Consider the following 23,631-nt stretch of genomic DNA (forward strand, 5'->3'; position numbering starts at 1 on the left):
ACCCCGCCGCCCGAGCCCTCGCCGCCCCGTCATCGCCGACTCGCCGCCACCTCGCGCCCGACGCCGTGCCTCGGCGTCCGCACCTCGCCCCGCACCGGATCCGGCGAGATCCGGCCGGAGGAGAGCCCCTCGACGCCGGATCCGCCTTCCCCTTCCAACTCCGGCGGCCACCTTCTTCTCCGGCGAGCTCGCGCTGCCACCTCAGTTCGCGGACCCGGCAAACCCTAGATCTGGCCGGAGAGCTCTATTTTCTGTAAGTCCTCGTCCGTGTTCATTTTTTAAGCATTTTTCATCATGCCATAACTCTGCATCCGTAGCTCTGTTTTGCGCGTGTGATATATTGTATTGTTCGTCTGGATGTGCTCTTCATTTCATTCCATTGCACCATGATTGTTTGAGTCCATCTTGATGCCCTAAATGCTGTTGCACGAGTGCTATGTAATGTTAGTTTCTGTTTCTTAATAGATTATGGACATTTTTCATTTTTGCCATGTTTAATGTGTGCCTTCTATGAACTTGAGCCCTACATGTGTTTTGGGCTATGCCATGCCATCTTTACAGGGGTGTATTCCATGTATTTTTGTGATCAATGTGGTGACTAGCAAAACCATGCAAAGTAGATCTCGTGATGTTTCTGATTTCAGGGACTTAGAATTCTTCTAAATCTTTTCCCTGATGTTATTTTTATGCCATGTATTCATGTTGCTACAGAGTGATCCATGCCTGTTTTGAGCATGCTCAGTAAGGATGATTTTGAGATATTTTTATGCTCTATCCATCAATGTCTTTGTTTAAAATTATGGAGTACCCTAGCATGACTCAATCTTGCTCTACTTTTGCTATAAAATGTTCCTGGCAGATTGTTTACGTGTTAATCAATTTTGCCGAGGTAGTTGTAGTTGATCCATGAATGCTATGAGATTGTTCTTGCCATGGTTAGCTTATTGATCATGTCTTCTTGCTGGACGTATGCTTAGTTTTTCATGCAATGCCTTGTGGTGAGTGCATCGAGCTCGCAAACATGCCTACGTAACTCTGTTTTTGCCATGTCTAGTTTTCTGCTCAGTCTGAATCTGTTAACGAAACTTGCTATGTTTACATGGTTGCCATTGTATCTTCTGATACTTTTTGGCTTATGGTCAGTAAGGGACTTTTGTTATATGCTTTGATTAGTTTCATGTCGTGCCTTGCTTTGCCATGATATGTTCCTGTAGCATGTTGTTATCTTGCTCTATACATTGCTTCCTGATGTTAAATCCTGGCATGGTGTTATTTCACAAAGTCTGTGAACCTGATACCTTTTGCACTTTTGCCATGCTTGTTTGAACCTGCTATTGTGTGATTTAGCCGTAGCTCAGTGTTCATCTTTTGTCCAGCATCTTGAGTGGATCACTGCCATATGCTTTGTTGCTATGTTAGAGTGCAGTAGCTTATTTTCTTGATGCATTTTAGATGGCACCTTTTTGTTAATCGCAGAATAGTGCCATTATTGTTTTGCTTGCCATTTGCAAACCGTGCATCCGATTCCGGTGATCTTTATATCGATTTCTACCGAAATCAACTCATCTTTCCAGAGACACTCTTGGTTTGCCAAGTTGAGGCCTGGTTCAATCTTTCCTTCCTGAGCATGCATATGCATTGCATATCATGTCCCGCATATCATGTCATGTTTTACATCATGTTGCTTGCGCATTGCACCGTGGTTGACTGTGGTTCCCTTTGTTTGTGTTCTTGCTTTGGGTAGAGCCAGGAGACGAGTACTTGATCGAGGAGCCCATTGAGTATGCTTACGAGGATCAAGCTTACGTCAATTCGGAGAACTTTGCAAGCAAAATGACCATACCCTCGAAATCACTTCTATATTTGCTTGCTAGTTGCTCGCTCTTTTGCTATGCCTATGTCGAGATACCTACAACATGCTATATCATGCCTCCCATATTGCCATATCAAACCTCTAACCCACCTTGTCCTACCAAACCGTTGTTTGGCTATGTTACCGCTTTGCTCAGCCCCTCTTATAGCGTTGCTAGTTGTAGGTGAAGATTGGAGTTTGTTCCTTGTTGGAACATGTTTATTGTTGGGATATCATTATTATAACTTGTTTACTTTAATTCATCTATATACTTGGTAAAGGGTGGAAGGCTCGGCCTTATGCCTGGTGTTTTGTTCCACTCTTGCCGCCCTAGTTTTCCGTCATACCGGTGTTATGTTCCTTGATTTTGCGTCCTTACGCGGTTGGGTTATAATGGGAACCCCTTAACAGTTCGCCTTGAATAAAACTCCTCTATCAAGGCCCAACCTTGGTTTTACCATTTGCCACCTAGCCTTTTTTTCCTTGCGTTCCATGGACTCTAGGGTCATCTTTATTTTAAACCCCCCCAGGCCAGTGCTCCTCTGAGTGTTGGTCCGAAACAAGTAGACTGCGGAGCCACCTCGGGGCAACTTGAGGGTTGGTTTTACTCGTAGGATGTCTCATCCGGTGTGCCCTGAGAACGAGATACGTGCGACTCCTATCGGGATTTGTCGGCACATCGGGCGGCTTTGTTAGTTTAGTTTTCCATTGTTGAGATGTCTTGTAACCGGGATTCCGAGTCTGATCGGGCCGTCCTGGGAGAAGGAATATCCTTCGTTGACCGTGAGAGCTTGTGATGGGCTAAGTTGGGACACCCCTACAGGGTTTTGAACTTTTGAAAGCCGTGCCTGCGGTTATGGGCAGATGGGAATTTGTTAATGTTCGGTTGTAGATATCTTGAAACTTAACTTAATTAAAATGGATCAACAACGTGTGTAGCCGTGATGGTCTCTTTTCAGCGGAGTCCGGGAAGAGAACACGGTCTCGTGTTATGCTTGAACGTAAGTAGTCTAGGATCACTTCTTGATCATAGATTCTCGAACGTGCTTTGCCTTCTCTTCTCGCTCTTATTTGCGTGTGTTAGCCACCATATATGCTAGTGCTTGCTGCAGCTCCACCTCATACCTTTTCCCTACCCATAAGCTTAAATAGTCTTGATCACGAGGGTGTGAGATTGCTTAGTCCTCGTGACTCACAGATTACTTCCAAAACCAGATGTAGGTGCCAATGATACCATTCCAGGAGATGCGACTGAGCTCAAGTGGGAGTTCGATGAGGACTCAGGACGTTACTACGTTTCTTTTCCAGACGATCAGTAGCGGAGCCCAGTTGGGGGCGATCGGGGATCTTATGCATTTGGGGTTGTCTTTATTTTGGTTCCGTAGTCGGACCTTGATTGTATCTGGATGATGTAATGCTATTTTCATGTATTGTGTGAAGTGGCGATTGTAAGCCAACTCTGTACCTCTTTCTTATTCAGTACATGGGATGTGTAAAGATTACCCCTCTTGCGACATGCCTACAATGCGGTTATGCCTCTAAGTCGTGCTCCGACACGTGGGAGATATAGCCGCATCGTGGGTGTTACACTTCATCATTGTCATAATGCTTTGCATGATCATGTAGTTGACATCGTATTTGTGGCAAAGCCACCGTTCATAATTTTTCATACATGTCACTCTAGATTCATTGCACATCCCGGTACACCGCCGGAGGCATTCACATAGAGTCATATTTTGTTCTAAGTATCGAGTTGTAAGTAAATAAAAGTGTGATGATCATCATTATTAGAGCATTGTCCCAAGTGAGGAAAGGATGATGCAGACTATGATTCCCCCACAAGTCGGGATGAGACTCCGGATGAAAAGAAAAAAAAATAGAAAAATAAAAAAATAGAAAGAAAAAAAGAAAAAGAAAAAAATGAGAGAAAAAGAGAGAAGGGACAGTGCTACTATCCTTTTACCACACTTGTGCTTCAAAGTAGCACCATGATCTTCATGATAGAGAGTCTCCTATGTTGTCACTTTCATATACTAGTGGGAATTTTACATTATAGAACTTGGCTTGTATATTCCAATGATGGGCTTCCTCCAAATGCCCTAGGTCTTCGTGAGCAAGCAAGTTGGATGCACACCCACTTAGTTCTTTTGTTGAGCTTTCATACACTTATAGCTCTAGTGCATCTGTTGCATGGCAATCCCTACTCACTCACATTGATATCTATTGATGGGCATCTCCATAGCCCATTGATACGCCTAGTTGATGTGAGACTATCTTCTCCTTTTTGTCTTCTCCGCAACCACCATTCTATTCCACCTATAGTGCTATGTCCATGGCTCACGCTCATGTTGTAACGCCCTCGATGCGGCTATATCTCCCATGTGTCGAAGCACGACTTAGAGGCATAACCGCATTGAAAGCAATGTCACAAGTGAGGTGATCTTCACACAACCCAGGTAATACATAAGGGGAAGAGTTACATAGTTGGCTTACACTTGCCACTTCACACAATACATGAATAAAGCATTACATCATCCAGATACAATCTAGGTCTGACTACGGAACCCAAAATAAAAGAAGACTACCCCAAATGCTACACAGATCCCCGATCGTCCCAACTGGGCTCCACTACTGATCAGCTGAAATGAAACAACACTATGAACAAGGTCTTCATCGAGCTCCTCCTTGAGCTCGGTTGCGTCATCTGCTCGGTTCAACAGCACCTGCAAGCTGGTCTTTGAAGTATCTGTGAGTCACGGGGGACCCAGCAATCTCACACCCACGCAATCAAGACTATTTAAGCTTATGGGTAAGGTAAAGGTATGAGGTGGAGCTGCAGCAAGCGACTAGCATATTTGGTGGCTAACATATACGCAAAAGAGAGCGAGAAGAGAAGGCAAAAGCACGGTCGAGAACTATGATCAAGAAGTGATCCTAAAACAACCTACGTCAAACATAACTCCAACACCGTATTCACTTCCCGGACTCCACCGAGAAGAGACCATCACGGTTACACACACGGTTGATGTATTTTAATTAAGATAAACTTCAGGTTTTCTACAACCGGACATTAACAAATTCCCATCTGCCCATAACCGCGGGCACGGCTTTCGAAAGTTCAAATCCCTGTAGGGGAGTCCCAACTTAGCCCATCACAAGCTCTCACGGCCAACGAAGGATATTCCTTCTAGCGGGAAGACCCGATCAGACTTGGAATCCTGGTTACAAGACATGTCGACAATGGTAAAACAAGACCAGCAAAGCCACCCGAATGTGCCGACAAATCCCGATAGGAGCTGCACATATCTCTTTCTCAGGGCACACCGGATTGTCCAAGGTTCTGGTAGGCCAGCCCAGAGTCGCCCCTGGTGGCCACCGGCAGCTGACAGGTTGGACCAACACTTAGAGGAGCACTGGCCCGGGGGGGTTAAATAAAGATGACCCTTGAGCCGGCCGACCCAAGGGAAAGAAAAGGCTAGGTGGCAAATGGTAAAACCAATGTTGGGCCTTGCTGGAGGAGTTTTATTCAAGGCGAACTGTTAAGGGGTTCCCATTATATCCCAACTGCGTAAGGAATGCAAAATCCGGGAACATAACACCGATATGACGGAAACTAGGGCGGCAAGAGTGGAACAAAACACCAGGCATAAGGCCGAGCCTTCCACCCTTTACCAAGTATATAGATGCATTAATTAGATAAGAGATATTGTGATATCCCAACAAGTAAACATGTTCCAACAAGGAACAACATCTCCATGTTCCAACAAGGAACAAACTTCAATCTTCACCTGCAACTAACAACGCTATAAGAGGGGCTGAGCAAAGCGGTAACATAGCCAAACAAACGGTTTGCTAGGATAATGTGGGTTAGAGGCTTGGCTTAACAATATGGGAGGCATGATAAGCAAGTGGTAGGTATTGCAGCATAGGCATAGCAAAAGAGCGAGCATATAGCAAGCAAAGATAGAAGTGATTTCGAGGGTATGGTCATCTTGCCTGAAATCCCGCAAGAAAGAAGAACGAGTCCATGAAGAAGATAAACGGACGTAGTCGAACGAATCCTCACAACACGACGCTATCGGAACCAACCCGAAGAAGCAACACCGGAAAGAAGCAAACAATCATGGTAAACAACCATCACATAATCATGGCATGATGCACAATCAAGTATGATGCATGTCCGGTTTAATGAAGCATGGCATGGCAAAGTGCACAAGCAAAACTACAAGTTAAGTGGAGCTCAAAACGAAGCACCGCATCAATTATTTAGTTCTCTCTCGTTTAGGTACTCAACAATATTAAACGTTGGTTAACATGGCAAGAGGTGAAGCATAACAAAACTATACCATTTAAACAATTTAAATGGGGCCGGATATAGCAAACAACGAATCCGGTAAATCCCCATATGCATTAGCAATTTAAATGCAAACAACAATTTAAGCATTTTAGTTGTTGTTATCATGATGCGGATGACATGGACAAGTTTATGCAATTTTTAATAAAAGTTGACAAGAGCATTATGAACCATTTGTCACCGTGGTGGAAAGAAAAGGGGTGCCACGGCGACGATAACGAAACGGTGCCACGGCAAAGTTCCGGATCCGACAACTCATTGAGACGTCGGTGCAAAAGAAAGTGTGATGGGAGCGTGTCGTGCAAGATGGTGGGGTGATCCCGGTAACTGGGTTCCCCACGAATTAGCGGCAGAAGAGGAGGACCGAGCAAGTGACAACTCGGGCACGGTGCAAACATAGGGTGCAACTCATACAACACATGCAAACATTCTCGGACGGTCATCTTGGGCTTATACCTTTGAAGCATGCATTTCTAAGTGTATCGGTTCGGTGCAAAGCAGAGGAAGTAGACGTTCTCGTCACGTTTAAAGTTGTAGTAGTTGTACTCATGCCGTAGTGGAAGTAGTGGTTCGCGTCGATGGTAGTGGTACATAGCAATCGTGGACGAACCTGAGGGTCATCGGTAGACGTTCACGGTTCTTCGGCGATGCTTGTGGTACACGTCTCGGAGAAGGACTTGACGCAATCGATGTTTCCGAGGGCGACGGTAGGGAACTTGGCATCAGTGCTACGCGGGTCTTTGGTGACGGTCGATGTACATGGCAAACATAGAGGTACTATGCTTCGATTGTCGTGGTACTTGGCGATAGTAGTGGTACAAGGGTTGTAGCCGGCCTTGGCGGTTCATCGTGTAGTCATAACCGTTCCGTAGATGTTCATGTCATCGTAGCCGTTCGGATCTTGGAGCGATGGTAGTCGTTCACTTGACGGTCTTGAAGGATTTGAAGGGGTACTTGACGGTCTGTCGTGGTACTTGGCACTGTTCCTGTTCCGTGGTCGTTGGACTTGGCGTAAATAGCAACTGCAATTGGAGGTACACAACACAGCAACAAGAGGCTGCAGAGGTGGCCAAACTCCGGCGGTTCACGACGCGGTCACGTGAGCAGCGCTCGCGTCCTGAAACTGATGAAGCGGGCGGCGACATCTTCGTGCGTTTGATCGAAGTAGAGATGAGACCCTACGATAGGAAGTGAGCGCGGACAGCCGAGGCGAGAGGAGTCGAGCGGAGCAGGCCTGATCCAGCGACAGGGACGGCAGGGGCGGGAAGGACGCACACGGAGGCTCCGGTCACCGGCGGCCAAGGCTGCAGAGAAGGTCAGTGGGCGGAGCTCAAGGATGGATGGTGCACGGGTAGAGGAACGAGGACACATAGGGGAGGTGTCGCGCGGAGGAGAGTCGACAGGGCGGCGTGACACGGCGGCCTCCTGGTGGTTGCCGACAGCGACGGTGCGCGGCGACCAGCGTGGAGGTGGAGAGGTGGGGACGAGGTGGCACGGCCATGGGGAACGGGCAGGCGAGCTCACGGCCGCTCCTCTCCTTTCCTTTGGGTGGCGACACGAGCGAGAGAACAAGAGGAGGGAGGAGAGGATCGAGCGAGGCTCTGGCGGCGCGAGAGAGCGAAGGTGAGGGAGAGATCGAGGGTTCGGGCGAGAGGAGCCGGGTCGAGCGTGGTGCCCTTTCTCTCCTGGCGGCACGAGGGAGGGAAACGAGGGAGAGGGTGCAGGGGATCGAGAGGGTGGCCTAGGGTTATGGGGGGAGATGACTGGGCCTTAGGGAGGCCGGCCCAGGGAGAGGGAAGGCTGCGCCTAGGGAGGTTTGGGCCTACTGGGCTCTCTCTCTCTCTCTCTCTCTCTTAATCTCTCATTTCAGCAAAAGAGATAGGCCAAAAATAATTAAGAGAATAGACCATGGAGAAGAACAAAATTATGGAACATATTTGTATGGCTTTATGGAATATCTCCACCTCAACAAAAATAGTTCCGACAAGTTAGGAGAATTTTAAATTCAAACTTGTTTGACTTGAGCCAAAAGAGTTTGAATGGAGACTAGGCTAAAGGGGTGTACAAAAAATGTTGAGGGTTTTTGGAGGACCCTCGATAAATGGAGAAAGAACTACTGCCAAGGTTTGGAGGTGAAACTTTAAGCAAAAGAGCCCAAGGGATTTATATTGTGAGTGTGTTGTGGTCGATTCCTAAAAGAAGGAAAAATTTATTTTACCTCCCTATACATATTGGGAGATATGTTATAAAGAGAATTTCACCATGTGAATATCCCTCATTTAAATGGACCGAAGATCCATCCGATTTTATTTAGTTGAGTTTTAAAACATGTTGCAAGATGACATGATGCAATGCACATGATGCAAAAGGGAAAGCAACAAGCAAAACAAAACACATGACGAAACCCGGAATCCATGGATGGCATCTGAATCTCCGGTCTTGGGGCGTTACACATGTATTGTGTGAAGATTGAAAAAGTTTGAGAACAACAAAAGTATGGAACAATTGCTTGGCTTGTCATCGGGGTTGTGCATGATTTAAATATTTTGTGTGGTGAAGATGGAGCATAGCCAGACTATAAGATTTTGTAGGGATAACTCTCTTTGGCCATGTTATTTTGAGAAGACATGATTGCTTTGCTAGTATGCTTGAAGTATTACTATTTTTATGTCACTATTAAACTTTTGTCTTGAATCTTTCGGATCTGAACATTCATGCCACAATGAAGAAATTTACATTAAGAATTATGGTAGGTAGCATTCCACATCAAAAATTCTGTTTTTATCATTTACCTACTCGAGGACGAGCAGGAATTAAGCTTGGAGATGCTTGATACGTCTCCAACGTATCTATAATTTTTAATTGTTCCACGCTATTATATTATCTGTTTTGGATGTTTAATGGGCTTTAATATACCTTTTTGTATTATTTTTGGGACTAACCTACTAACCAAAGGCCCAGTGCAAATTATTGTTTTTTTGCCTATTTCAGTGTTTCGCAGAAAAGGAATATCAAACGGAATTAAACTCTCGGGAGAGTTATTTTTGGAATAAAGGTGATCCAGGAGACTTGGAGTGGACGTCAAGAAAGAAGCAAGGAGGCCACGAGGCAGGAGGGCGCGTCCAGGGGGGTAGGCGTGCCCCCCACCCTCGTGGGCCCCTCACAGCTCCACCGACGTACTTCTTCCTCCTATATATACACATATACCCTGAAAACATCCAGGAGCACCACGAAACCCTATTTCCACCGCCACAACCTTCTGTACCCGTGAGATCCCATCTTGGGGCCTTTTCCGGCGCTCTGCCGGAGGGGGAATCGATCACGGAGGGCTTCTACATCAACACCATAGCCTCTCCGATGATGTGTGAGTAGTTTGCCACAGACCTTCGGGTCCATAGTTATTAGTTAGATGGCTTCTTCTTTCTCTTTGGATCTCAACATAAAGTTCTCCTCCATTCTCTTGGAGAACTATTCGATGTAATTCCTTTTGCAGTGTGTTTGTCGAGATCCGATGAATTGTGGGTTTATGATCAAGATTATCTATGAACAATATTTGATTCTTCTCTGAAATCTTTTATGCATGATTTAAATATCTTTGCAAGTCTCTTCGGATTATCAGTTTGGTTTGGCTTACTAGATTGATCTTTCTTGCAATGAGAGAAGTGCTTAGCTTTGGGTTCAATCTTGAGGTGTCCTTTCCAAGTGACAGCAGGGGCAGCAGGGAATGTATTGTATTGTTGCCATCGAGGATAAAAAGATGGGGTTTATATCATATTTCTTGAGTCTATCCCTCTACATCATGTCATCTTGCCTAATGTGTTACTCTGTTCTTATGAACTTCATACTCTAGATGCATGCTGGATAGCAGTCGATGTGTGGAGTAATAGTAGCAGATGCAGAATCGTTTCGGTATACTTGTCGCGGACATGATGCCTATATACATGATCATGCCTAGATATTCTCATAACTATGTGCTTTTCTATCAATTGCTCAATAGTAGTTTGTTCACCCACCGTAGAATTTGCTATCTTGAGAGAAGCCACTAGTGAAACCTATGGCCCCAAGGTCTATCTTCCATCATATTATTTCCTATCAATTTGCTATTTCTATTTTGCAATCTTCATTTTCCAATCGATACAACAAAAATACCAAAAATATTTATATTATTGTCTTTATCAGATCTCACTTTCGTAAGTGACCGTGAAGGGATTGACAACCCCTTTATTGCATTGGTTGTGAGATTCTCGTTTGTTTGTGCAGGTACGAAGGACTTGCGTGTAGTCTCCTACTGTATTGATACCTTGGTTCTCAAAAACTGAGGGAAATACATACGCTACTATGCTGCATCACCCTTTCCTCTTCAAGGGAAAACCAACGCAAGCTCAAGAGGTAGCAAGAAGGATTTCTGGCACCGTTGCCGGGGAGATCTACGCACAAGTCAAGCATACCAAGTACCCATCACAAACTCTTATCCCTCGCATTACATTATTTGTCATTTGCCTCTCGTTTTCCTCTCCCCCACTTCACCCTTGCCGTTTTATTCGCCCTTTTTTCTGTTCGCCTCTTTTCCGTTCGCCTCTTTTTGCTTGCTTCTAGTGTGCTTGTGTGTTCGATTGTTTGTAACGATGGCTCAAGATAATACTAAATTGTGTGACTTCTCCAATTCCAACAATAATGATTTTATTACCACTCCGATTGCTCCTCTTACCGATGCTGAATCTTGTGAAATTAATACTGCTTTGCTGAATCTTGTCATGAAAGATCTGTTTTCTGGTCTTCCTAGTGAAGATAACGCTACCCATCTAAAAAGCTTTGTTGATTTATGTGATATGAAAAAGAAGAAAGATGTGGATAATGATATTGTTAAATTGAAGCTATTTTCGTTTTCGCTTAGAGATCGTGCTAAAACTTGGTTTTCGTCTTTGCCTAAAAATAGTATTGATTCATGGAATAAGTGCAAAGATGCTTTTATCTCTAAGTATTTTCCTCCCGCTAAGATTATCTCTCTTAGAAACGATATCATGAATTTTAAGCAACTTGATCATTAGCATGTTGCACAAGCTTGGGAGATGATGAAATTAATGATACGTAATTGCCCTACTCATGGATTAAATTTATGGATGATCATACAAATTTTTTATGCCAGATTGAATTTCGCTTCTAGAAATCTCTTAGATTCAGCCGCGGGAGGCACTTATATGGAAATCACTTTAGGAGAAGCTACTAAACTCCTAGGTAATATTATGGTTAATTATTCTCAATGGCACACCGAAAGATCTACTAGTAAAAAGGTTCATGCTATAGAAGAAATTAATGTTATTACTAGAAAGATGGATGAACTTATGAAATTGTTGGCCAATAAGAGTGTTTCTTCTGATCCTAATGATATGCCTTTGTCTACTTTGATTTAGAATAATAATGAATCTATGGATGTGAATTTTGTTGGTAGGAACAATTTTGGTAACAACGCTTATAGAGGAAACTTTAATCCTAGGTCGTTTCTTAGTAATTCCTCTAATAATTATGGTAATTCCTACAACAACTCTTATGGAAATTTTAATAATATTCCCTCTGATTTGGAGACTAGTGTTACAGAATTTATGATTTCACAAAAGAATTTCAATGCTTTGCTTGAAGAAAATTTGCCTAAGATTGATGAATTGACTAGGAACGTGGATAGAATTTCTCTTGATGTGGATTCTTGGAAACTTAGATCTATTCCACCTAAGCATGATATCAATGAGTCTCTCAAAGCCATGAGAATTTCCATTGATGAGTGCAAATAAAGAACTGCTAGGATGCATGCTAAAAAGGATTGCTTTATAAAAGTGTGTTCTTCTAGTTTTCACGATATTATGTGCCCGTAGATTTCATTGTTCTTGATACAGATTGCAATCCTTCATGTCCTATTATTCATGGTAGACATTTCCTCAGAATGATTGGTGCAATTATTGATATGGAAGAAGGAAACATTAGATTCCAATTTCCGTTAAGGAAAGACATGGAACACTTTCCTAGAAAGAAAACTAAATTACCTTACGAATCTATTATGAGAGCCACTTATGTGTTTCATACCAAAGATGACAATACCTAGATTTATTCTTGTTTTTATGCCTATCTAGGGGCGTTAAACGATACCACTTGTTGGGAGGCAACACAATTTTATTTTTGTTTCTTGCTTTTAGGTTTTGTTTAGTAATAAATAATTCATCAAGCTTCTGTTTAGATGTGGTTTTATGCTTTTAATTGGTGTTTGTGCCAAGTAGAACCTTTGGGAAGTCTTACCGAAAATGGTGTTCGCCCCGCTTTATAAATAAAGCAAATCACCACAGCTAAACGGTACACATAAGTTCACCCACACACACACACACACAGTTGCATGAACACAGAGTACGAATCGGTTCTACTGAGGGCACAACTCAACAAGCCCAAAAGAAAAAAAAAAGAAAAAAATGACTGCGGGACAACCGCATCATCAATGGGGGGCTAATCTGGCTCGGGCGATGGAGGAGGGAGCGGCGGCGCCAAGCGGAGAGCCATCACGCGAAGGTCGGAGATGATGGTGGTGATGGCGTCTCGATCCTTGTGACGGCTAAGCGACCGCCAGAGCTGCAAAAAACCACACAATTTGAACACAACATGACTAGCGCGACGGAGAGGAACCCGCTGAATGACAAGCTTATTACGCACAATCCAGATCGTCCAGGCGAGAACCCCAATGAGCAGCCACCTAATGTGGCGGCCCGATATGGGGGTGGCCTGGATCTCGGCAAGGAGGTCAGGGAAGTTGGTGTTGCACCACACCCCACCGATCACCTCGCGGAGGCAACCCCATAGGAACTGGGCGGGCACGCACGAGAAGAAGATGTGATTCTAAGTTTCTTTCGTCCCGCATAGGGGGCAGAAACCGTCACCCGGACCATGGCGCTTAATCACCTCTACGCCAGAGGAAGACAACCATGAATCCATTGCCACATGAAAATTCTGATCTTGAGTGGCAGACGGATGGTCCAAATATACTCGAAGATATCCGGGCTAGGAGATGGGGCAAAGGCACGGTATAAGGACTTTGTGGAGAAGAGGCCTGAAGGCTCAAGGCGCCAAGACGACCGGTCAAGTGGTTGTGACAGGTCAGGCTCATGAATAGCAACGGCATCAAGGAGATCGTGCCAAGCGGCAACTTCCGGGGGGACCAAAAGGCCACCGGAATGCGAGACGCCCTAAGTCAATAAGGGTCGTCTCAACGGAAATCCTCGAGATCAACAGCGATTGAGAAGAGGTCAGGGAATCTCGCAGCGAAGGGGAGGTCCCCAGCCCAGCGGTCCAGCCAAAACAGCATGGATGACCCAGTTCTGATCGAGATGGAGGTCCCAATGTGGAGGACCAGTAGAAGCTGAATGACAGATTGCCAGAACTGGGACCCTTCGGTCCGGACGCACAAGGCGAGGGGTTGACCACGCAGGTATTTTTGGCGCATGATCTGCAACTACATGCCTCCATCGCCATTCGCAATGCGCCAGAGCCAACGAGTGAGGAGCGCCAGGTTCATTCGCTTGGAAGACATGGTACAAAGACCACCTTGGTCCCGAGGCTTGCAGATTTCGGACCAGCGCACCATATGGTACTTCTTCTTGTCGCCCTTGCCAGCCCAATAGAACCGAGCCTGGACCGAACCAATCGCATGGTGGAGAGTTTGGGGGAGGCTGTAGAAGCTCATGATGAATAGGAGGAGGCTGGAGAGGGACGAGTTGATGAGGATTGTATGAGCCGCCTTAGAGAGCCATCGGCCCTGCCATGGCTCGATGCGGTGTTGGAGCTTGAGCACCGAGGGCCATAGGTCGGCCACGGTCAAGAGGGACTCACTAATTGGGACCCCAAGGTAGGTAGTAGGGAATGTCCCCAACCGGGAGTTAAGTCGGTTAGCGATGCTCTGGCTCTCAGCGGGGGAATAACCCAGAATCATCTCCTCGCTTTTATCAAAATTTATTTTGAGGCCCGACAGGTGTTGAAAACACAGTAGGAGGAATTTCAGGTTTGAGATCTCAAACGCCGAGCCTTGGACCATGATGATGGTGTCATCGGCGTATTGGAGAAGGGAAATGCCTCCTCCCTCCACCAAGTATGGGGTGATGCCTAGTATGTGGCTGGCGGCCTTGGCCTTATCCAGGATCGAGACCAAGGCATCAACCACCATATTGAACAGAAACGGGGAAAAGGGGTCACCCTGCCTAACCCCACAAGAGGTGGGGAAGTAGGGCCCGATCTCCCCATTGATGTTCACCACGGTACGGCCCGAAGACACCATCTCCATGACCCGGGACACCCAGCGATCATCGAACCCTTTTCTAAGCAGCACTTCCCGAAGGAAGGGCCAACTAACCATGTTGTACGCCTTATGGAAATCGATCTTCAGGAAAACCACCTTGAGGTTTTTGGATCGCACCTCATGCAGGACTTCGTGGAAGACCAGGACCCCATCCAAGATATATCGGCCCTGAATGAAGGCGGATTGATCCAGGTGGGTTATGCGGTCAGCTAAAGGGGCCACCCTATTGGTGTACCCCTTGGCAAGGATGCGGAAGATCACATTGATCACCGTGATAGGACGGAACTGGCGGATGTCAGAGGCGTCCAGGACCTTGGGAATCAGAGTGATAATCCCGTAGTTGAGGCGTTTGAGGTCGGTGGTACCGACATAAAACTCCTCGAAGATGGCCATGATCTCCTGTTTGATGGCGGGCCAGAAGGTTTGAAAGAACTTAATCGGCAAGCCGTCAGGACCCGGAGCGGATGATGGGTTCATCCCTTTAATCGCCAGCCACACTTCCTCCTCCGAGAACAGGGCCGTGAGAGCCGCATTATCTGCGGTTGAGACACACTACGGTCCGACCCAGAAGTGTGGCGCAAGAGCTAAGCCCCCCCTAGGGGGCTGCAAACAGGTCTCGATAGAAGCCGTCAACATGGGCACGAATGTCCGCGGGCCGCTGGAGGAGCGTCTCGCCATCCCACAGAAGGGGAATGGTATTACGCCGCCGCCGACCATTGGCGGTCACCTGGAAGTAGGCGGTGTTGCATCACCTTGGAGAACCCACCTTTGGGTACCTCAAAGGCACCAATACGCCTCCTCGTCGGTGTATATGACCATAAGCTGGTCTTCAAGGTCATAACGCTACACCCACTCGTCAGGAGAAAGGCCCACCGAGTCGGCCTGAAGGTCTAGGGCCTGAATGGAGTCAAGGAGGACCTTCTTGCGGAGACGGAGGTCCCTCCCGAGATTCGCGCCCCAGCCCTTCATGAACTGACGTGCACGCTTGGTGCAGAAGTGCCAGTCATCCACTGCCAAGATGTATCGGTGGGATGCAAGGCGGGCTTCCAGCCAGCGGCCTCGCACGGCCTCAACGAAACCGTTCTAGTTAAGCCAGAACGTCTCAAAGCGGAATCTGGGGGCAGACAGGGGGCGTTCATCCAGAGAGGATAGAAGAAGGGGAACATGGTCCGAGCCAATACACGTGATGGTGTGGAGGGAGGCAAGGGGGCACCTCAACTCACACTCAGGAGAAACCAAGACCCGATCCAGCACTGAGCGCATTGGGTCGGCCTGGCGATTGGTCCAGGTGAACCTGGCACCAGTCCTAGCTAATTCCCGTAACCCGAGATCTGCAATACAGTCGTTGAACAACTGCATGCGCGGGTAGTTAACTAAGCCGTTGTTCTTGTCCTCAGCATATCGGAGAAGGTTGAAGCCGCCACCGACGACGACTGGGAAGCGGGCCGCAGATACCTTCCTCGAGAGCTCATCGAGGAAGGACATCGAGCGACTGTGGTCGGTGGGGCCATAGACTATAATGATCTCCCACTTAAAGTTCAGCGCACGCTCGAAGACTTCCATACTCACAAAGAACTCGCCCCTATCCATGCTCCCAATCTCAAAGGTGGCATCCTTGACACCTAATAGGATGTCACCAGAGTGCTCGGTGATCCCACTAGAAGGGAGCCAATGCCAGGCAAACAGGTGGGAGCTCAGGCACTCAAGCTCGGCCGGGGTGAAGTCGGTTCGCATGGTCTCTTGGATTGCAACTATGTCAATGTGCTCGTCACGCATGTATTCGATGAGTTGGCGGCGTCGGCCATCCTGGCCGAACTCGCGGATGTTCCAGAAGAGGGTCCGCATCAAACCTCCATTGAGGGGCTGCTTGGCCCCAGGACACAAGAAGCGCTTTGAGCGTGGAGGGCGGCGGTGCAGGACCGGGTGCGGCCCCGAATCTCCAGGGGGGCGGGAGCCACCGGACGGGACGACTGGGGGTCCGGGGGAGGGCCGCTAGACTCCAAAGAGGAGGAGGCCATGCGGGCACGGGTCTCGGCCAGCCGGCCATCCAGGAGTTCCCGGGCGTGGATGGCCTCGATCTGGACTAAGGGGGAGCAACTTCCCCCCTGAACACTATATCAGAGTCGGCCACGACCTTGGCAAGATGCCCAAGTGGGATCGACTCCAACACATAATACGAACATGTAGCATAAGAAGGAGGGATGACCGGGGTACCTGGCTCGAGGTTACGTGCCGCAGCCCAGAGCTTAGCCCGCTCCGAGATGGGAAGGGCGGGGCTGCCAACCGGGCGCGCAACATCGATCCAGGCACTGCGCCGCAAGGATGTCACTGGAGTCGACGTCGACCGGCCGCGCCTGGCATAGGCTGTGGACTATGGAGGGTGAGGGGCGCCGCCAGAGGAGTCGCCGGGGCGGAGGCACCCGCACACCCTGCGGTAGTTGTTGGCATGGGGGGGATAGCAGGCAGGCGAGGAGAGGCAGGCAGGGAAGCGGCCGCGAGCGCCACGTCTAGCCCCACTCGCACCTGTAGCGCCATAGGAGGAGGGGGAGAGGCCATCTGGACTGGCGGTGATGAAGGCAGCACCCCGTCGAGGGCCACCGCAGGGGACGCGGGTGGGGGCACCATGGCGGGTGCCTCGGGAACAGTCAGAGAGGGGATGGGACCCGAGGGGCGGGGGGAAGCTGGTGGTGATGATTCAGGCTGGACCGGGGAGGAGCCCAAGGTGGGAGAAGTGGCCGCCGGACCGGACAGAGGAGGCGTGTCCATCCCATCAGGAGAGCGGGGCGAGGATGCCGGGATGACGATGAGCCTGACGCTGGAGGTGTCGCTGGACAGCAGCTCTGCGATCGGACATGAGGGCAGGAGCGGGAAGAGCTTCTCAGGCAGAGTCGCAAGGGACCGGCCAGTCGGCCGCCCCCCCTGGGTCGAGGTAGAAGGCGGGGATGCCGGTGAAGGGGAGTGGGAGGGGCTATCCTCTGATGCATCCTTGTCGTCGGAGCGGTGCGAGCGGGGGTGGTGGCGACTGTGATAGTCGTTGCTAGGGCCCGAGCGACCACCGGGAGGGACGTCGTCAGTGAAGCGAGGGCGCCCCACATGGTTGGGCGGCTAGGGAGCAATGCGGAGGTCGAATCCTTGGTCATTGAAGAAGACCCAAATGGTGGCCCGCAGCTTGTCGGAGTCGAGGCACTTGACCTTAACTCGCACCTCCTCCTCCTTGCGGAGGGAAAGCTCATCGACAATGACCACCTTGCCCAGAATCCGCGACACCTGACGGATGGCACGCTCAGAGCGGGCGATGTCGGGGAGACCGGCAATAAGGATCCAGGCCGTGTTGAGAACGGCCACCGCCTTTGGGTCGATAATCGGCTTGGAAATGTCGATGACAAGCTTGTTGAGGGAAATTGTGATCTGGTCGCTGCGGGTGGTGTAGCCGTGGCTGACGGTGGCAGGGAAGACCACAGAGAACGCGGTGCCAGAGATGGGAGTGACTGCCCAATCCCACTGACGGCGGTACAGGTGGTTGAGATCCGCCTCGATCATCTCGAGGGAAGCCACACCGTCGATCACTGTGACCACCGCCTGGAGGGATGGGGTGGGGGCGAGATGTCGGGGACCTCAATGTGGAAGAACCCCAACCCCTCGATCCCATGGACATACATCTTTAGCTTGTCGGGGATCAGCCGGTCCGGGCATAAGAGGGCGGGGTGTCCGGGGTCCTTGCAAATGTAACAGCAGGCGGGGTTGACGCAGTAGACTTGAGAGTGGCCCTCTGATACGTCTCCGTCGTATCTACTTTTCCAAACACTTTTGCCCTTGTTTCGGACTCTAACTTGTATGATTTGAATGGAACTAACCCGGACTGGCGCTATTTTCAGCAGAATTGCCATGATATTGTTTTATGTGCAGAAAAATATATTCTCGGAATGACCTGAAACTCCATGGAACATCTTAGAAAAAATAATAAAAAATCCTCGCCAAAGATGAAGACCAGGGGGCCCACACCCTGTCCAGGAGGGTGCCCCCCCCCCTCTAGGGCATGCCCCCTACCTCGTGGGCCCCCTGGATGCCCTCCGACACCAACTCCAACTCTATATATTTGCTTTCGGAGAGAGAAAAATCAGAGAGAAGAAATCATCGCGTTTTACGATACGGAGCCGCCGCCAAGCCCTAAAACCTCTCGGGAGGGCTGATCTGGAGTCCATTCGGGGCTCCAGAGAGGGGGATTCATCGCCGTCGTCATCATCAACCATCCTCCATCACCAATTTCATGATGCTCACCGCCGTGCGTGAGTAATTCCATCGTAGGCTTGCTGGACGGTGATGGGTTGGATGAGATTTATCATGTAATCGAGTCAGTTTTGTTAGGGTTTGATCCCTAGTATCCACTATGTTCTGAGATTGGTGTTGCTATGACTTTGCTATGCTTAATGCTTGTCACTAGGGCCCGAGTGCCATGATTTCAGATCTGAACCTATTATGTTTCCATGAATATATGTGAGTTCTTGATCCTATCTTGCAAGTCTATAGTCACCTACTATGTGTTATGATCCGGCAACCCCGAAGTGACAATAATCAGGACCACTCCCGGTGATGACCATAGTTTGAGGAGTTCATGTATTCACTATGTGCTAATGCTTTGTTCCGGTTCTTTATTAAAAGGAGGCCTTAATATCCCTAAGTTTCCGATAGGACTCCGCTGCCACGGGAGGGTAGGAAAAAAGATGCCATGCAAGTTCTTTTCCATAAGCACGTATGACTATATACGGAATACATGCCTACATTACATTGATGAATTGGAGCTAGTTCTGTGTCACCCTATGTTATGGCTGTTTCATGATGAACCGCATCCGGCATAATTATCCATCACTGATCCGGTGCCTACGAGTTTTCCATATACTGGTTTACGCTTATTTACTTTCCTGCTGCTACTGTTACAATCACTACAAAATACCAAAAACATTACTTTTGTTGTCTTTACTTTTGTTGCTGCTACCACCACTATCATATTACTGTGCTACTAAACACTTTGCTGCAGATACTAAGTTTCCAGGTGTGGTTGAATTAACAACTCATCTGCTAATACTTGAGAATATTCTTTGGCTCCCCTTGTGTCGAATCAATAAATTTGGGTTGAATACTCTACCCTCGAAAGCTGTTGCGATCCCCTATACTTGTGGGTTATCAAGACTAATTTCTGGCGCCGTTGCCGAGGAGCATAGCTCTATTCTTTGAGTCACTTGGGATTTATATCTGCTTATCATTATGAAGAACTTGAAAGATCCAAAAACCAAGATCTATCCCTCAACTACGAGGGGAGGTAAGGAACTGCCATCTAGCTCTGCACTTGATTCACCTTCTGTTATGAGTAAGCTAGCGACACCTAAACCTGCTTCTGCTATTCGTTCCGATATGTCGTATGTTATTGATGATGCCACTTCTGCTATGCATGATACTTATGATGAAACTACTTCTATGCCTGATACTACTGTGCCCCTTGGTGAATTTCTTGATGAACAAATTGCTAGGGCTAGAGAAAAAGAAATTATTGAATCTGAATATGATGATGATAGTGATGATGAAAATATGCATGTTATCCCTGAGGGTTATCTTTTTGATATGGAATCTTCTGCCGCTATTTTAGCTTGCAGGGATAGATATGAGCTTAAGAGGTTATTAGTTAAATGGAACAAAGAATCACTTAGAGATAAAATGAAACCCGGCCCTGCTTTTGTTACTTCACCTATATGTGTTCCTGATAAGGATTATGAATTCTCTGTTGATCCTGATATAATTACTTTGGTTGAATCTGATCCATTTTATGGCTATGAATCTAAAACTGTTGTGGCACATCTTACTAAGTTAAATGATATAGCCGCCCTGTTTACTAATGATGAGAGATCACGTTACTTTTATATACTCAAAATATTTCCATTCTCATTAAAGGGTGATGCTAAGATATGGTTTAATTCTCTTGATCCTGGTTGTGTGCGTAGTCCACAGGATATGATTTATTACTTCTCTGCTAAATATTTCCCTGCTCATAAGAAACAAGCTGCTTTGAGGGAAATATACAACTTCGTGCAAATTAAAGAAGAGAGTCTCCCACAAGCTTGGGGGAGGCTTCTCAAGTTACTTAATGCTTTGCCTGATCATCCTCTTAAGAAACCTGAAATACTTGATATCTTTTATAATGGACTAACCGATGCTTCCAGAGATTACCTGGATAGTTGTGCTGGTTCTCTTTTCAGGGAAAGAACACCGGATGAAGCTGAAATTCTATTGAATAATATGTTGACAAATGAAAATAATTGGGCACCTCCTGAGCCAGCTCCTGCTCCAATTATTGAGTCTATTCCTAAACCAACTCCGAAGAAGAGAGGTGTTCTATTCCTCAGTCCCGAAGATATGCAAGAGGCAAAGAAATATATGAAAGAAAAAGGTATTAAAGCTAAAGATGTTAAGAATTTACCTCCTATTGAAGAAATACATGGTCTTAATATACCGCCTGTTGAAGAAACATATGATCTCAATTATTTATTTATTGAAGAACCTCCTGATCCCGATATCCCGACACAGGTAGTATAGGTAAATTCTCTCTATAGATATGATAAAGCTGAAGTCCCTCCTGCTAAAATTGCTAGTCAGTGCTTGGATGAGTTTGATAACTTTATGTTTAGGCAAGACGACTTCAATGCTTATTTTGGTAGACAATTAAAAGAAAATGCTTATATGATTAGACGCTTGGGTGATTATATGGCTAATATTAAAGGTGAACTTAAACTTTTTAGCAAACATGATTCTATGGTTACCACTCAAGTAGAACAAGTACTTAAGGCTCAAAAAGAAGTGCTTGATGAAATGAATAGTAAGAAAAATGATTATGCTATTAGAGTGGCTACTAGAACTGGTAGAATGACTCAGGAACCTTTGTATCCTGAAGGCCACCCTAAGAGAATCGAGCAAGATTCTCAAAGAAATAATATTGATGTTCCTAGTTATTCTAAAAAGAAGAAGAAGAAAAATGATAGAACTGTGCAAACTTCTAGTGAACCTATTGCTGAACCACTTGATAATCCAAATGATATCTCTATGTGTGATGCCGAAACACAATCTGGTAATGAACATGAACCTAATGAAAATATTAATGATGATGTTCATGATGATGCTCAACCTAGTAATGATAATGATGTAGAAATTGAACCTGCTGTTGATCTTGATAACCCACAATCAAAGAATCAACGTTATGATAAAAGAGACTTTGTTGCTAGGAAACATGGTAAAGAAAGGGAACCTTGGGTTCAGAAACCCATGCCTTTTCCTCCGAAACCATCCAAGAAAAAGGATGATGAGGATTTTGAGCGCTTTGCTGAAATGATTAGGCCTATCTTTTTGTGTATGCGATTAACTGATGTGCTCAAAACAAATCCTTATGCTAAAGATGTGAAGGATATCATTACTAATAAAAGAAAGATACCGCAAGCTGAAATTTCCACCATGCTTGCTAATTATACTTTTAAGGGTGGAATACCAAAGAAACTTGGAGACCCCGGAGTACCTACTATACCTTGCTCCATTAAAAGAAATTACATTAAAACTGCTTTATGTGATCTTGGAGCCGGTGTTAGTGTTATGCCTCTCTCTTTATATCGTAGACTTGACTTGAATAAGCTGACACCTACTGAAATATCTTTGCAAATGGCTGATAAATCAACTGCTATACCTGTAGGTATCTGTGAGGATGTGCCTGTTGTGGTTGCAAACGTTACTATTTTAACGGAGTTCGTTATTCTTGATATTCCCGAGGATGATAGTATGTCTATTATTCTTGGAAGACCTTTTCTTAATACTGCAGGGGCTGTTATTGATTGCAACAAAGGCAATGTCACTTTTCATGTTAATGGTAATGAGCATACGGTACACTTCCCGAGGAAACAACCTCAAGTTCATAGTATCAACTCCATTGGAAAAATTCCATCGATTATAATTGGAGGTTTTGAATTTCCTCTTCCTACTGTCAAAAAGAAATATGATATACTTATTATTGGGGATGTGCATATCCCCATTGAGGTAACTTAGTGTTATTCGAAATTTCTCCGGTTTCATGATTATCGGAATGAGTTTGTTAACAAGACTTGATCAACCTTGTTAGTGGATTCTTTTTGATGAGCATGATATGGATGAAACTAGAAGCACAAACTTCTGTACCCTCTCTATACTTTCTGTTAATTAGTAGAAATAAAGTAAAAATAGTATTTTTTCTGTCTGTTTCCTGGTTTATCCGTGCAATATAAAAATATCCCGAAAATAGAAGTCCTCAGAGTGCCATGCCAATTTAATATGATTTTTTCGGGAATATTTGAGGATTTTGAGTGCAAAAATTACCGCGAGAGGAGCTGCCACCTGGCCATGAGGGTAGAGGGTGCGCGCCCCCTGCCTCGTGGGCCCACGGTGGCCCTCCTCCACTTAACCCAGCACCCATCTTCTTCCTCTGTCTCACACAAACCCGAAAAACCAACTCAAGCACGAGTTACAACCACTTTTGCTGTGATTTTCGATCTCCTTGCTCAAGGCACCTATCGCAAAACTGCTGTAACACCCCGGATGTAACTTTCCCAATTTGTACTCCAACTCTTGCCATTTCCGGCATTAAGTTATTTTATTTTCTCGGGTTCAGGTTTTTTGTCTCCATGTGTTGTTGTTGTTGTCATGCATCTCATATCATGTCATCATGTGCATTGCATTTGCATACGTGTTCATCTCATGCATTCGAGCATTTTCCCCGTTGTCCGTTTTGCATTCCGGCGCTTCGTTCTCCTCCGGTGGTCATTTCTAGATTTCTTTCGTGTGTGAGGATTAAACATTTCCGGATTGGACCGAGACTTGCCAAGCGGCCTTGGTTTACTACCGGTAGACCGCCTGTCAAGTTTCATATCATTTGGACTTCGTTTGATACTCCAACGGTTAACCGAGGGACCGTAAAGGCCTCGTGTGTGTTGCAGCCCAACACCCCTCCAGATTTGGCCCAAAACCCACCTAGACCTGCTCCATCATCTAGAGCGTTCGATCACGATCGCGTGGCCGTAAACCGCACCTCATTTG

This window comes from Triticum dicoccoides, chromosome 2A, assembly GCF_002162155.2.
Source record: "Triticum dicoccoides isolate Atlit2015 ecotype Zavitan chromosome 2A, WEW_v2.0, whole genome shotgun sequence".
In the NCBI taxonomy this organism is placed as follows: domain Eukaryota; kingdom Viridiplantae; phylum Streptophyta; class Magnoliopsida; order Poales; family Poaceae; genus Triticum; species Triticum dicoccoides.